Below are 15,626 nucleotides of genomic sequence, written 5' to 3' on the forward strand. Positions count from 1 at the left end.
GAGTGGGTGGGCGGTAGCCACTGGCCCAGGGCAGTGAGGAGTTTAGCACCCGGGCCAGCAGCTGCAGAGGGTGTCCGTGAGCCGGCACTGCGCTGGAGTTCTTGCCGGGCCTCAGCTGCCTCCTTGCGGGGCAGGGCTCAGGACCTGCAGCCCGCCTTGTCCGAGCCCCCCGTTCCCCCGACGCCTGGCAGTGGGCTCCCCTGCGGCCCAAGCCTCCCTGAGGGGCACTGCCCCCTGGTCCATGAAGCCTGGTCCTATCAACCGCCCAAGAGCTGAGGAGTACGGGTGCACATGGCAAGACTGGCAGGCAACTCTGCCTGCAGCTCAGGTGCGGGATCCACTGGGTGAAGCCAGCTGGACTTCTGAGTCTGGTGGGGACTTGGGGAAATTTTACCTCTAGCTAAGGGATTATAAACACACCAATCAGCACTCTGTGTCTAGCTCAGGGTTTGTAAACACACCAATTGGTACTCTGTATATAGCTAACTCTGTGTCTAGCTAACCTAGTGGGAACTTGGAGAACTTTTCCATCTAGCACTGTGTGTCTAGCTCAGGGATTGTAAACGCACCAATCAGCACTCTGTCAAAACGGACCAATCAGCTCTCTGTAAAATGGACCAATCAGCAGGATGTGGGAGGGGGTCAGATAAGGGAATAAAAGCAGGCTGCTGGAGTCAGCAGTGGCAACACACTCAGGTCCCCTTCCAAACTGTGGAAGGTTTGTTGTTTTGCTCTTTGTAATAAATCTTGCTGCTGCTCACTGTTTTGGGTCCACGCTGCGTTTATGAGCTGTAATACTCACTGTGAAGGTCTGCAGTTTCACTCCTGAAGCCAGCGAGACCACAAACCCACCGGGAAGAATGAACAACTCCAGACACGCCTTCTTTAAGAGCTGTAACACTCACCACGAAGGTCTGCAGCTTCACTGCTGTCAGCGAGACTACAAACCCACCAGAAGGAAGAAGCTCCAGACACATCTGAACGTCTGAAGGAACAAACTCCGGACACATCATCTTTAAGAACTGAAACAGTCATAGCGAGGGTCCACGGCTTCATTCTTGAAGTCAGTGAGACCAAGAACCCACCAATTCCGGACACAACACCACTTTCTTCTATAGCGTTCCACACACACACATGTTTGTGTACTTGGAACCTGCACAACACGTTGACATTCCCATGGCTAACTACTCCTTCAGAATTCAGTTTCAATATCGCTCTTTTAGGAAGGCCTTTTTTTTTTTTTTTTTTTCAGTGTACTGTTTTTTATTTTTACTTTTGAAAATAGAGTCGGGGGTATATGTGCATTTGTTACATAAGTATATTGTGTGGTGCTGAGGGGAAATCCTTATCTCAATCCTTACTGCTTGGTGGAGTGGAGGTGAGGTTACCCTAACATGTAGTATATAGATTTAAATACATCTCTGCCATGTCAAACATTCTGGGAGTTCAACAACTATTTGTTGAATAAATGCATAAAAATATTTTATGACAAGATTCTTTGGTCAGATACTAATTTAAGTTTGTTATGTGTTTTTGTTTACTTTTCGCTTTAGTTTCCGTAGACCACACAAATGTGTTGTTCGAATTGCTACCACTAAATAAACCAGCAATAGAATTTATATCCCAAAACCTAACAGAATGTCTGGCACACAGATTTAGTAAATATTTGTGGCGTAATTTGTAATTTTTGAATATTAAATAGTTTCCAGAGCTCATGAGAAACAAACAAAACGTAAAATAACTGCTGTAACCAGAATACATACATACTTCTATTTCTCTGGCAGCACAATTTTGTCCATTATGACAATACTAAAGATTACAGTAAATATAGTAAATAAAATACTTTTAAAATCATTTAAATATGTAAGATATATTAATTGCAAACAAGAATTTCTGGATGGCTAGTTTTTTTTTTTTTTCTTTTTTAATGTGAGTGACTAAGAGATTAACGAAAATGGCAAAATACATTTGAAAGCAGTTTTTTTTTTTTTCTCAGTGATAAGGGTTAGCTTTTGTTTTAACACCTATATATATAAGGGTCAAATATATATATATGGCCAGATTCCATCTCAAAAATATATATAATATACATATATTAATATTTTTATATAATATATATTACAATAAGTGTGTGTGTGTATATATATATTTTTTGAGTTGGAGTCTTGCTGTGTCACCCAGGCTGGAGTGCAGTAGTGCGATCTCGGTTCACTGCAAGCTCTGACTTCCGGATTTATGCCATTCTCCTGCCTCAGTCTCCTGAGTAGCTGGGACTACAGGTGGCCACCACCACGCCTGGCTAATTTTTTTGTATTTTTAGTAAAGATGGGGTTTCACCCTGTTAGCCAGGATGGTCTTGATCTCCTGACCTTGTGATCTGCCTGCCTCGGCCTCCCAGAGTGCTGGGATTACAGGCGTGAGTCACCATGCCGGGCCAAGAAAAATATTTTAAAGAACATTTTGCAATATCAGATAAAGAAGTCACTCTTACATACATAGTTCTTAGGCAAAGACCTGAATATAGTAAAAGATGACTTTATTTAAGTGAAAAAATTTAACTATTTTTTTGAGTCCAGCAAATTTAGTGTTTATTTCAGGCTATATATATATATATATATATTTGGATTATATTTGCATTAGAGATATATGTATTTTAATTTTAAAAAATATTTCTGAGTAGTAGGAAATTGAACATTTGTTATTTTCTACCATTTAAAAAATGCTTACATATTTTGTGTCAGACACACACTATTTTAAACAACATGGAGTCATTTTTACAAAAAAATTCAAAGTTCAAAAATTCAAAGTTCAAAAAGTGCCCCAAATAAAAATAAAATACATCTAAAAAAATGCTAGCAAGAGTTCTTCAAACCAAAAGAATGTGAACGTGATTGTGATTCTGAAACTGTAATTATGGTAGATAAACCACATATATCTTTAGAATAAAAAGATTAAAAGAGGATACTATTAAAATAATAACTATATATTTTTTCAGAAATAGGCAATATCAATATGTGAACAGTGACATAAAAAGTTTTAAGTGTTGGGAGAGAATAAAGTGTACAGTGTTTTTGCTTGTTTCTTTACTTTGCAATGAAAGTTAAGTTGTTATCAGTTTAAAATAACTTGTTATTATAAGGTGTATTTTGTAACCCTTATGGTAACTAAAAAGCAAAAGCCTATAATAGATACATTAACAATAAAAAGCGGCCAGGCACAATGGCTCACGCCTGTAATGCTAGTACTTTGGGAGGCCAAGATGGGCGGATTACCTGAGCTCAGGAGTTCGAGACCAGCCTGAGCAACACGCTGAAACCCTGTATCTGCTAAAAATACTAAAAAATTAGCCAGGCGTGGTGCTGTGCGCCCGTAGTCCCAGCTAATTAGGAGACTGAGACAGGAGAATTGCTTGAACCCAAAAGGAAGGTGCAGTGAGCCAAGACTGCACCACTCCACTCCAGCCGGGGTGACAGAGCAAGACTACATCTCTAAAATAATAATAGTAGTAGTAGTAGTAGTAGTAATAATAATAATAAATAAAAAGCAAGAAATCAAAACATAGTACTAGAGAAAAATCACTTAACCTCAAAGGAAGACTGAAAGAGAGAACAAAGTAAGAAAGAATCTACCAAACAACCAGAAAACAAGCACAATGGCAGTAGTAAATTCTTCCCTGTCAATAATTACCTTTAACGAAAATAAATTAAATTATTTAATTAAAAGACAGGGATTAGCTGAAAGGATACACTTATAAAACTAGAAACCAAAAAAGAACAGGACCAACTATAATAGTTATATCAGATAAAATAGACTTTAAGACAAAATGGAAGACAATACAAAGATGGTCATTATATGATGATACAGGGGTCAATTCAGCAAGATGATATAAAAATTTTCACAGTGGAAATCCTCACCAGAGCGTTTAGGCATGAAAAGAAAGGATATTCAAACTGAAAAGGGAAAAATTAAATTGTCCATGTTTGCAGATGATGATTTTATATGTAGAAAACCTTATAGAGTCCACCTAAAATCTGTTGGAAATAATAAATAAATTCAGTAAAGTTTCAAGATATAAAATCAAAATGTAAAAATCATTACTCAACAGCAAACTATCTGAAAAAGAAATCAATAAAGTAATCACATTTATAACATCTATTTTAAAGACCCTAAATATGAAGATAGTACAGAGGGTGCAAGATTCCTACAATGAAAACTACAAAATACTGATGAAAGCAATTGAAGAGGAGATTAATAAATGAAAAGTTATCCTATGTTCATTAGTTAGAATAATAATTATTTTAATGCTCATACCACCTCCAGTGATCTGCAGATTCAATAAAATCACTATCAAAATACTAATGACATTTTTCAAATAATGCTGAAAGCAATCTTGAAATTTGTATGAAATTTATGTGGAAAAGATCCCAAATATCCAAAGCCATTTTGAGTAAAAAAATAAATAAATAAACTAGCTGGAGGCGTTACACTACCTGACTTTAAAATATACTGTGCTCGGTGTGGTGGTTCCCACCTGTAGTCCTAGCACTTTGGGTGGTCAAAGCAGGAAGATTTCTTGAAGCCAGGAGTTTGAGACCAGCCTGACAACAATGTGAGACCCCTTCTTTACAAAAAAAAAAAAAAAAAAGAAAAAAAAAAAAAAAAGGAAGAAGAAGAAAAGAAAACAAAAGCTGTGTATGATGGTAAACTCCTGTAAACTCCTGGAATCCTATCTTCATCAGCAGCTATGGCAGGAGGGTCACTTGAGACAAGGAGTTAGAGTCGGCAATGACCTGTACTCACATCACTGCACTCTAGCCTTGGTGACACAGCAAGCCCGTATTTCAAAAATAAATAAATAAAATGAGCTATGTTACAAAGCAATATTAACCAACACAGCATGGTACAGGCATAAAAATAGATAGATAGACCAATCGAACAGACTAGAAAACCAATAAATAAATCTATACATTTATGGCCAACTGATTTTTGATAAAGGCACATAGATCCCACAATACATGATGCTTGGAAAACTGGGTATTCACATGCAGAAGAGTGAAACAACATCCCTATCTCTCACTACTTAAAATCAACTAAAAATAGACAAAGTCTTAAATGTAAGACCTAGAACTATAACATTACCGGAGGAAAACATAGCAAAAATCGTTCGTGACATTGGTCTGGGCAAGGACTTTTTTGGATGAGATCTCAAAAGCACAGGAAACATATGTAAAAATAGACAAGCAGGAATGGTATAGGAGTTAGAAAGAAATTATTTAGGCAGATAGTGAGGGTAAGGATGTTGTTGGTAAGGTTTCCCTTTTGATAAAAAGCAGCCCCCAAATCATTTCTTTTCCGAAAAAAAGCAGCCTGTAAAATCGAGCTGCAGACATAGATAAGCAAGCTGGAAGCTTGCCCAGGTGAATGTTGGCAACCATGACAACAGGAAAAGGCTACCTAGAGGCCAGGCATGTTCAACATGGCAACTCCATCTTCCGTTTTCATTGCCAACCACGTGTACAGTAAGGAACAGACAACATGATGCCTGCCAGATAGAAAACCTATTTGCATAATAAAAGACTAGGGTGGGGCAGCCAGCTTCTTTGAGCTAGGTGAATGTCACACCTGGCCCAACCAATCTTTGGGCCCTATGTAAATCAGATACCGCCTCCTATAGCTAGTCTACAAAACCTGTGCATTTCACCACAAACTGGAAGACCCACTTGGGCACTCCTCTATCTCTTCAGGAGAGACAGTTATTCTCTTTTCTCTTTCATTTTCCTGTTAAACCTCCACTCTAAACTTCACTCCATGTGTGTCTATGTACTTGATTTCCTTGGCATGAGGCAAGGGACCTCGAGTATTACTCCAAACAATGCCACTTCATGTTTATATCAACCTAAAAACTTCTGTGCAGGCCGGGCGTGGTGACTCACACTTGTAATTCCAGCACTTTGGGAGGCCAAGGTGGGCAGATCACATAAGGTCAGGAGTTCAAGACCAGCCTGGCCAACATGGCGAAACCTGGTCTGTACTAAAAAAAAATACAAAAAGTAGCCGGGCATGGTGGCGGGTGCCTGTAATACCAGCTACTCAGGAGGCTGAGTCAGGGAGAATCACTTGAACCTAGGAGGCAGAGTTTGAAGTGAGCCGAGATTGCACCACTGCACTCCAGACTGAGTGACAGAGCAAGACTCTATCTCAAAACAAACAAACAAGCAAACAACAACAACAACAAAACCTCTGTACAAGAAAAGAACAATCAAAAAGTGAAGAGACAGCTTACCGTGTGGGAGAAAATATTTGCAAACTATGCACCTGACAAGGGGATAACATTCAGAATACATAAGAAACTCAAGCAAGTCAATAGCAAAAAAAAAAAAAAAAAAAGGAAAGAAGGAAAAAACCAATTTGAATTTAAAATAGGCAAAAGAACTGAATAGATATTTCTCAATAGAAGACATGCAAATGGCCAATAGATATATGAAGAAAAATGAAAAATGCTCAACTTCATTAATCATCAGATAAATGCAAATCAAAATCACAATAAAATATCACCTTATAACTGTTAGAATGGTTGTTATCAAAAAGGAACTATAACAAATACTGGTGAGAATATGAAGAAAGGGAAACTCTTATATTACATTGGTGGGAATGTAAATTAGTACAGCCATTATAGATCAGTATGGAGACTCTTAAGAAAAAACAGACTATCATATGATCCAGCAATTCCACTACAGGGTATATGCCCAAAGGAAATGAGATGAGTATGTTGAAAATATATCTGCAACCCCATTTTGTTACAGCACTATTAACAATAGGCAAAATTGCTAATCAGCCTAAGTGTTCATCAAAGTCTGAATGGATAAACAAAAATGTGATTACATATATATATGTATATTATATATATATATCTTATGTGTGTGTATATATGTATACATAGTATTCCATTGTGTGTGTGTATATATAAGTGTGTGTGTGTGTATATATATATATACACACATATATATATTTTTTATTTAAAGTAATATCCTCCAGGGTCATTCATGTCGCAAATTACAGAATTTCATTGTTTTTTATTGATGAATAATATTTCATTGTGTGGAATACTATTAAAGTAATATGCTCCAGGATATTACTTTATTACTAGTAATACTAATTACTATTAATAGTGATTAATAGTTATAGTGATTACTACTAATAGTGATTAATAGTAATAGTGATTACTAGTAATAGTAATAGGATCTCCTGGAGGGTATTACTTTAAGTAAAATAAACCAAGTACTGAAGGATCAATGTTACTATGTTCTCACTCATGTGTAGAATCTAAAGAAGTTGGTGTCATATAAGAGTAGAATAGTGGTTACCAGAGGATGAGGAGAATGTCGGCAGAGGAGAATGGGAAGAGATTGATCAATTGATACAAAGTTAGTCAGGAGGAATAAGTTCTGTTGTTCTGTGGCACAGTAGGGTGACCAAGTTAATAGTAATTTATTGCATATTTCAAAATAGCAAGAAGAGAGGTTTTTGAATGTTCTCATCACAAAGAAATGACAAGTGTTCGAAGTGATGGATGTGTTAATTGTCCTTATTTTATCATTGCATGTTGTATACATATATGGAAATATCACACCGTACTCCAGAAATATGTACAATTACGATGTATCAATTAAAAACAAAAAAAATTTTGAATGTCAAGTGAATCTCACTCTGTAGTTGATATTAAACTATTCTTACTTCAACATATAATTACCATAAATTTAGACAACTATGCTAATTATATTCTGCTACTTGTTTTGTTCTTATGGAATGTTGCCAAAAAATGTTCAATTATGAAAATAAGATACGTTGATGTTTGGTAAGATATTTTGAATGTTATCCAAATATGTATATTCAGAAAAATATTTTTCCTACCAAAGTTTTGCTTACATAATTCTATACTCTTAGAGATGGCTTAGTGTTGGGGAGACAGGAAATCAAAGGAAAAGAAATTGAAGTGATGTTAAGATACTTGATGTGTTTAATAACCTAAACTTCTGACATACTTATTATTTGTAAACATTAATATTCAAAATTGATGAGATTCTAACTTAATGATTATTATAGTAGTGATATTTTCATAATAGGCAAGAAGTCTTTGCATTAGATATCCAACAGTAAATAATATTTTATGATAAATTAACTGTACTTTTTTTAGATCATGAATAACAAGATAAAATATATGTTTATACAAATATAGCTGTACGCCAAACTATCTGAAATTATTATAAAATATTTCTTATATATCATCTAAAATACCATTTCCTTTAAAATACCTTAGTGTTTGCCAGAAATGAAACATATTTGCTCTATTTGAGTTCGCCATTCGCAACGTATCTCTGACTACAATAAAAATACTAATTAAACCCATGGTATTACTTCTGTTCTCAAATAAACTAGAATACAGTAAAAAAAGTAGTTATTTTCTTTCTAAGGCAGAAACTCTTTGAGCTATGAGTATTGCTGTATGCATTCTCTGATGCAATAACAAAAGAAAACTATTTTCTTCTAGCAATCACTTTGGAGAGATAAACTCAGTAGAACCTCAAAACGGATACTGAAAATTACAAATGAACTTAATATCCTTTATATTTTCAGCTATTCAATAAAAATCAGCTTTTTCTGCTTTCCTGGTGAAGTATCACAAAATAAAAACATTTAAGTAACTTTAATCTAGGTCAAAGGAAAGAAAAAAGGAAGTGAAAAGGAAGGGAGGGCGGATTAAAGGGAAAGAGGGAAGGAGGGACAGTGGAAGTAAAGAAGGTTGGAAGGAATGAAAGAAGGACTACTAAATAACACTTTTCCATTGTTGTACCTAATGATAACAACTGTCGTGATTTTTTACACTGAAGATTTGTTTTGATTCTCTTTGAAATGTATATGAATGACTCTTAGAGTAAAATATACAGATAAAAATAGAAACATAAATAGCTATAATAATATGGGTAATATACATATAGATATTTATACATGTATAGGTATCCTTAATACAAAAGTTTCAGAATAATGGAACTAAAATAAAATTTACTATGAAAAGATACATTAAGTAGAATAAACTGCTACTTACAAACAAGTGCAAAGACTGTGTTTTATTTCCATTTTCTTTTTTTTTAATTTATTTTTTATTTTAGTTTCAGTGGTACATGGTCAGGTTATAGAGGTGACCTTGTGACTCGAGGGTTTTGTGTACAGGTTATTTTGTCACCCAGGTACAAGCATAATACTAAATAGCATTTTTTTTTTTTTTTTGTGGGGAGTGGAACCTTTCCTTCCTCCCACCCTACACCCTCAAGTTGGCCCCAGTGTCTGTTGTTCTGTTTCTGTCCATGTGTTTGCATTACTTAGCTCCTACTTATAAGTGAGACTATGTGGTGGTGGTGTTTGGTTTTCTCTTCCTGTGTTAGTTTGCTAAGAATAATGGCCTACAGTGCCATCCATGTTCCTTCAAGGACATAATCTCTTTCTTTTTTAGGGTTGCATAGTATTTCATGGTGTGTCTGTACCACATTGTCTTTAACCAGCCTATGGTCATTAGGCATTTAGGTTGCCTCCATGTCTTTGCTATTGTGAATAGTGCTGAAATAAGCATATGCATACACGTGTTTTTATGGTAGAATAATTCATATTCCTTTGGGTATGTACTCAGTAGTAGAATTGCTGGGTTGAATGGTAGTTCAGTTTTTAGTTACTTGAGGAATCACCACACTGTCTTCTACAATGGATGAAGTAATTTACACTCCTCACCAGTAGAGTATAAGCATTCCCTTTCCTCTGCAACCTGGCTAGCATGTGTTATTTTTTGACTTTTTAGTAATAGCCATTTTGATTGGTGTGAGATAATATCTCATTGTGATTTTTATTAGTATTTCTCTAATGATTAGTGATGTTGAACATTTTTTCATAAGGGTATTGGCTGCAAGTATGTCTTCCTTTGAAAAGTGTCTTCATGTCTTTGTTCACTTTTTAATGGTGTTGTTTGCTTTTTGCATGTGTGTTTATGTTCCTTATAGATTGTGGATATTAAAGCTTTTGTCGTTTTGTCAGATGTATAATTTGCAAATATTTTCTCCAATTCTGTAGGTTGTTTGTTTTGTTGATAGCTTCTTTTGCTGTGCAGAGGCTGTTTAATTAGATCTCATTTGTCAATTTTTGCTTTTGTTGAAATCGCTTTTAGCATTTTAATCATGAGAGTTTCTGTGTCCAAAATAGTATTTTCTAGGTTATCTTTCAGAATTTTTATAGCTTTATGCTTTACATTTAAGTCTTCAATCCATCTTGAGATGGTTTTTGTATATAGTGTAAGGAAGGGGCCCAGTGTCAGTTTTCTGCATGTAGCTATGCAGTTATCCCAGCACCGTTCATTGAATAGGGAGTCCTTTTCACTTTGCTTGTTTTTGTCACCTTTGTGAAAAATCATGGTTGTAGGTATGTGGCTTTATTTCATGGCTCTATTTTGTTCCACTGGTCTATATGTCTCTTTTTGTACTAGTACCATGTTGTTTTGCTTACTGTAGCATTGTAGTACAGCTTGAAGTCAGGCAGCATGATTCCTCTAGTTTGTTCTTTTTGCTTAGGATAGTTTTCGGTATTCGGGCTCCTTGGTTCCACATGAACTTGACAATTAGTTTTTTTAGTTCTGTGAAGAATATCGTTGGTAGTTTGATGGGAATAGCATCGAATCTATAAATTGGTTTGGAGAGTATGGCTTTTTTAATAATATTGATTCTTCCTATTCAAGGATATGAAATATTCTTCCATTTGTTTATGTAATTTATGATTTCTTTGAGGAGTGTTTTGTAATTCTCATTGTAGAGATCTTTCACCACCCCAGTTAGCTGTATTTCTAGGTATTTTATCGGCAACTGTGAATGAGATAGCCTTCCTGATTTGACTCTTGGCATGGGTGCTGTTAGTGTATAGGAATGCTACTGATTTTTGTATATTGATTTTGTATTCTGAAGCTTTGCTGAAGTTGCTTATAAGCTCAAGAAACTTTGAGACAGAGTATATGGGTTTTTCTAGATATCGAAACATGTAATTTGCAAATGGATAGTTTGACTTCCTTGCTTCCTATTTGGATGCCTTTTATTTCTTTCTCTTGACTGACTGCTCAGTCAGCAGAAACCCTACAAGCTAGAGGAGGAGATTTGAGGCCTATACTCAACATTCTTAAAGAAAATAAATTTCAACTAATAATTTCGTATCTGGCCAAACTAAGCTTCATAAGCAAAGGATAAATAAGATCCTTCATAGACAAGCAAATGCTGAGGGAATTTGCTACCAACAGAATTGCCTTACAAGAGCTCCTGAAAGCAGCACTAAATATGGAAAGACCATTACCAGTCCCTATGAAACACACTTAAGTACACAGACAGTGACCTTATAAAGCAACTACACAGGCAAGTCTGCATAATAACCAGCTAACAACACAATGCCTGGATAAAATCCACACATATCAATACTACCCTTGAATGTAAATGGGATAAATATTCCATTTAAAAGGCAAAGAGTGACAAGCTGGATGTAAAAGCAAGAGCCAGGGGTATGCTCTCTTGAAGAGACCCATCTCATCTGCAATGACATGCATAGTCTCAAAATAAAGGGATGAAGAATAATCTACTAAGCAAATGGAAAACAGAAAAAAAAAAAAAAAAGGAGTCGTAATCCTAATTTCAAACACAAAAGACTTTAAACCAGTAAAGCTCAAACAAGGCACAGAAGGGCATTACATAATGGTAAAGAGCTCAGTTGAACAAGAAGACCTAACTATCCTAATTCTATATGTGTCCAACTCAGGAGCAGTGATTCACAAAACAAGTTCATAGAGTCTTAGATTCACACATACTAATGATGGGAGACTTCAACACCCCACTGACAGTATTAGACAGATCACTGAGGCAGAAAATGAACAAAGAGATTCAGGACCTGAACTCAACACTTGACGAAATGGACCTAATAAACATCTCCAGAACTCTCCACTCAAAGATGACAGAATATATACTTTTTGTTGCCACATGGTACATGCTCTAAAGTCAACCATGCAATTGGACATAAAACAACCCTCAACAAACTCAAAAAAACTGAAATCATACCAACCACTCTCTCGGACCATAGGACATTAAAATAGAAATGAAAGTCAAGAAAATTGCTCAAAATCATACAATTACATGGATATTAAACACATGCTTCTGAAAGATTCTTGAGTAAATTAGGAAATTAAAACAGAAATAAAGAAGTTATTTGAAAGTAATGAGAATAAAGATACAACATACTAGAATCTCTGGGACACAGCTAAGGCATTGTTAATAGGAAAATTTATAGCACTAAGCACCCATATGTAAAAGTTAGAAAGATCTCAAATTAACAACCTAACATCACAACTAGGAGAACTACAAAAACAAGAGCAACCCAACCCAAAGGCTAGCAGAAGACAAGAAACAACCCAAATCAGAGCTGAACTGAAGAATATAGACACACACACATGCACGCACACACACACACACACACACACATGAAATAAAAAGCATACAAAAGAACAGATCTAGGAGTTGGTTGGTTCTTTGAAAACAACAGCAACAACAACAACAACAAACTGCTAGCTAGACTAATAAAGAACAAAAGAGAGAGGATCCAAATAAACACAATCAGAAATGACACAAGAGACATTAGCACTGACCCCAATAAATACAAATAACCATTAGAGACTACTATGAACATCTGTATGCACACAAACTAGAAAAGGCAGAAAAAATGGATAAACTCCTGGACATATGCATTGACTGAATCCCTGAACAGACCAATAATGAGCTCTGAAATTGAGTCAGTAATAAATAGCCTACCAACCAAAAAAAAAAAAAAAAAATCCTGGGACCAGATGGATTCATAGCCAAATTCTACCAGATGTGCAAAGAGGAACATTCCTACTGAAGCTATTCCAAAAAATTTGAGGCGGAGAGACTCCTCCTCAACTCATTCTATGAAGTCACTCAGGTGAGAGCCAGAGGTAAACATGATAGGAGAATTTATCATTATAAAGAATAAGGTCATTTTATATATGGATTATTTTAAATTATTTTACCCACTTCTGCACAAAATGTACTTTCCATTTTGTTAATATTAAAGCTATAGTTCTTGAAGTTGTCCCTGAACATCAACATCACCTGTGAACTTGTTAGGAATGCAAAGTACTAGGCACCACCTCAGACTTACTGAATCAAGCCCTCTAGGAGGTTCTGTTGGATGCTTAAGTTTGAGAATCACTGACACAGAGTATTAATATATGTCCTGGCCAGAAACTTTGAAATCTACTGAAACACTTCATTTTACTAAATTATTTTAAATTTGTGTTATTTTGTAATTTAAATATCTGTGTCATTTTTTTTTCTAATAATCCATTCAGTTTAATTCACCACAAATGTATTGAGTGCCTACTCTCAGGGCTGACATTCTAGGACTGAAAGATCAAAAGAGAAACATAAGAACTAACTGGTAAGTGCTGACATAATATAATAATTTGGGCTCTGAATCAAGAAAGGAAGCTGAACCACCTGAATTTGTACACAGATTGTGTAAATAGAAAGAGGGCTGTGTGGAGAAATATGTGCCTCAGCTAGATTTAGAGTATAAGTGGATGGTTGATGTTATCACAATCTACTTTGTAGATGAGGAGACCAAAACTCAAAAGACCAAAAAAAATCATATGAAACCATAAAAGTAGAAAATAATTAGTCTGGAATTCAAGTCAATACTTCTGGATACAGATTGATCCTTTATCTTTCCTTATTTTACTTGATCATTCCAAAAGGTAAAGAAACCAGCTAATAACAAACTATAGAAATGATCCCTGAAAGTATAGTCTTAAAAAAGGATGAGTTTATATCCTTTATAGGGACATGGATGCAGCTAGAAACCATAATTCTCAGTAAACTATCGCAGGAACAGAAAACCAAACACTGCATGTTCTCACTCATAGGTGGGAATTGAACAATGAGAACGCTTGGACACAGGAAGGGGAACATCACACACCGGGCCCTGTCATGGGGTAGGGGAAGTGGGGAGGGATAGAATTAGGAGATGTACCTAATGCAAAGGACGAGCTAATGGGTGCAGCACACCAACATGGCGCATATATACATATGTAACAAACCTGCATGTTGTGCACATGTACCCTAGAACTTAAAGTATAATAATAATAATAATAATAAAATAAATCAGCTAAAGGAATATTATTAGTGAAAGGCTGAACCAAGAACTACATTGAGACTACCTCATTCTTATACTAAAGCTCTTCCTTTGATGCAATATGTCATTGAAAGACGACTCACAAAATAAGATATAAAATGAATTACTTAAATAAATTAGTGAAGAAAGGCATATAGTCAATATGAGATAATATGTTTTTATTTTTTTACTCTCTATGTAAATTTGCTGCAGAGGGAAAAAAAACATATACCTTTCTTAGAGTATCAGTAACTCAGCTGAAATTTTAAAATAATATTGATGAGTAAATCATCTCAGAAAAAAAAAAAAACTCTCATTAGCACACCTATTTTTAGTGGCAACTACCACTATTTATTTGCCTATATATACATATATACTTTTTCAGTCTTATATTGCATGAATGTCATGTTGGATCCCTATTGACTTCAATAGGAATAACACTATGTTCTAGAGGCTGAAGAAGAGACCGAGAATCAATGAATGATATAGGGTTTATCAAGGGGAACTTACAAGCAAGAATGGTCCAGTGGCAGGGAGATATATAGCAGAACAACCAATGCTTGTAAACAGCATGCAGTTTACATAGCATTTTCACTTAGCAATCTTCACCTAATAACCTCCACCTGGCAACTTTCATTTAACTCCAAAGGTAGGGCCTTCATCCCCTGTACAGCCTGCATTCCATGGGATTGGATGGGGTTCCTCATAGATAAGGAATGAATCTCCAGGTTGGTCACTCCTGGATTCTTTAGCTCAGGACTTTAAACACATGTCTGAACAATGAAGAATGAAAAAGAGGTCGGTGTATTATTTTTCCTATTCCCTTACTCATATGGCACTTTCCCTTCATATATTCCTCCAAGAGCTAGTCCGTGCAACACAGTCACTCATGTTGCCATGCTGACTGTGAATTCCAGGTATATTATTTCTTCCCCTTCTCCCTTCAGGCCTAGAAGTAGTAATGGACTCCACCTTTCTCAACTGGATGCCTTATTATTTAATTTGTTCCCCAAATACTGCAATACCTAGGTAAATAATTTCTTCATTCATTATGTTCAATGGAAACAACCATGATGAATGTCTTCAACATTGAGGAAATGTAAATACATTTTCTGATTTGAGTGTTTGGTACTAGGGATGACCCCAAGATACCGACATCAGAATGGGAATTTGAAAGCCTAACATGTTTGAGAAATATAGAGATCACATTTATTCAAAATATCCAAAGTAGAGACATAGAATATAGAGCTGATCAAAGACAAAGATGTGGGTCATTAACTAGATGTGTTAAAAAATGCTTTAGCAATAATGGAAGTTATAAAGAGTGTAGGCTGGGCTTGAGAATGTACAAAGGATCAATGAAAAGCTTC

The 15,626-nt window shown here is 35.6% G+C and overlaps 1 protein-coding gene and 1 pseudogene across 1 annotated transcript in view; both read right to left on the bottom strand.

Moving 5' to 3' along the window:
• Positions 1 to 15,626, bottom strand: part of KLHL1 (kelch like family member 1) — a 431,623-nt gene that overhangs the window by 278,564 nt on the left and 137,433 nt on the right. The window lies entirely within an intron of this gene.
• LOC112611217 lies at positions 13,793 to 13,895 on the bottom strand (annotated as a pseudogene).

Source organism: Theropithecus gelada, chromosome 17 (genome assembly GCF_003255815.1).
Source record: "Theropithecus gelada isolate Dixy chromosome 17, Tgel_1.0, whole genome shotgun sequence".
NCBI classification, from domain to species: domain Eukaryota; kingdom Metazoa; phylum Chordata; class Mammalia; order Primates; family Cercopithecidae; genus Theropithecus; species Theropithecus gelada.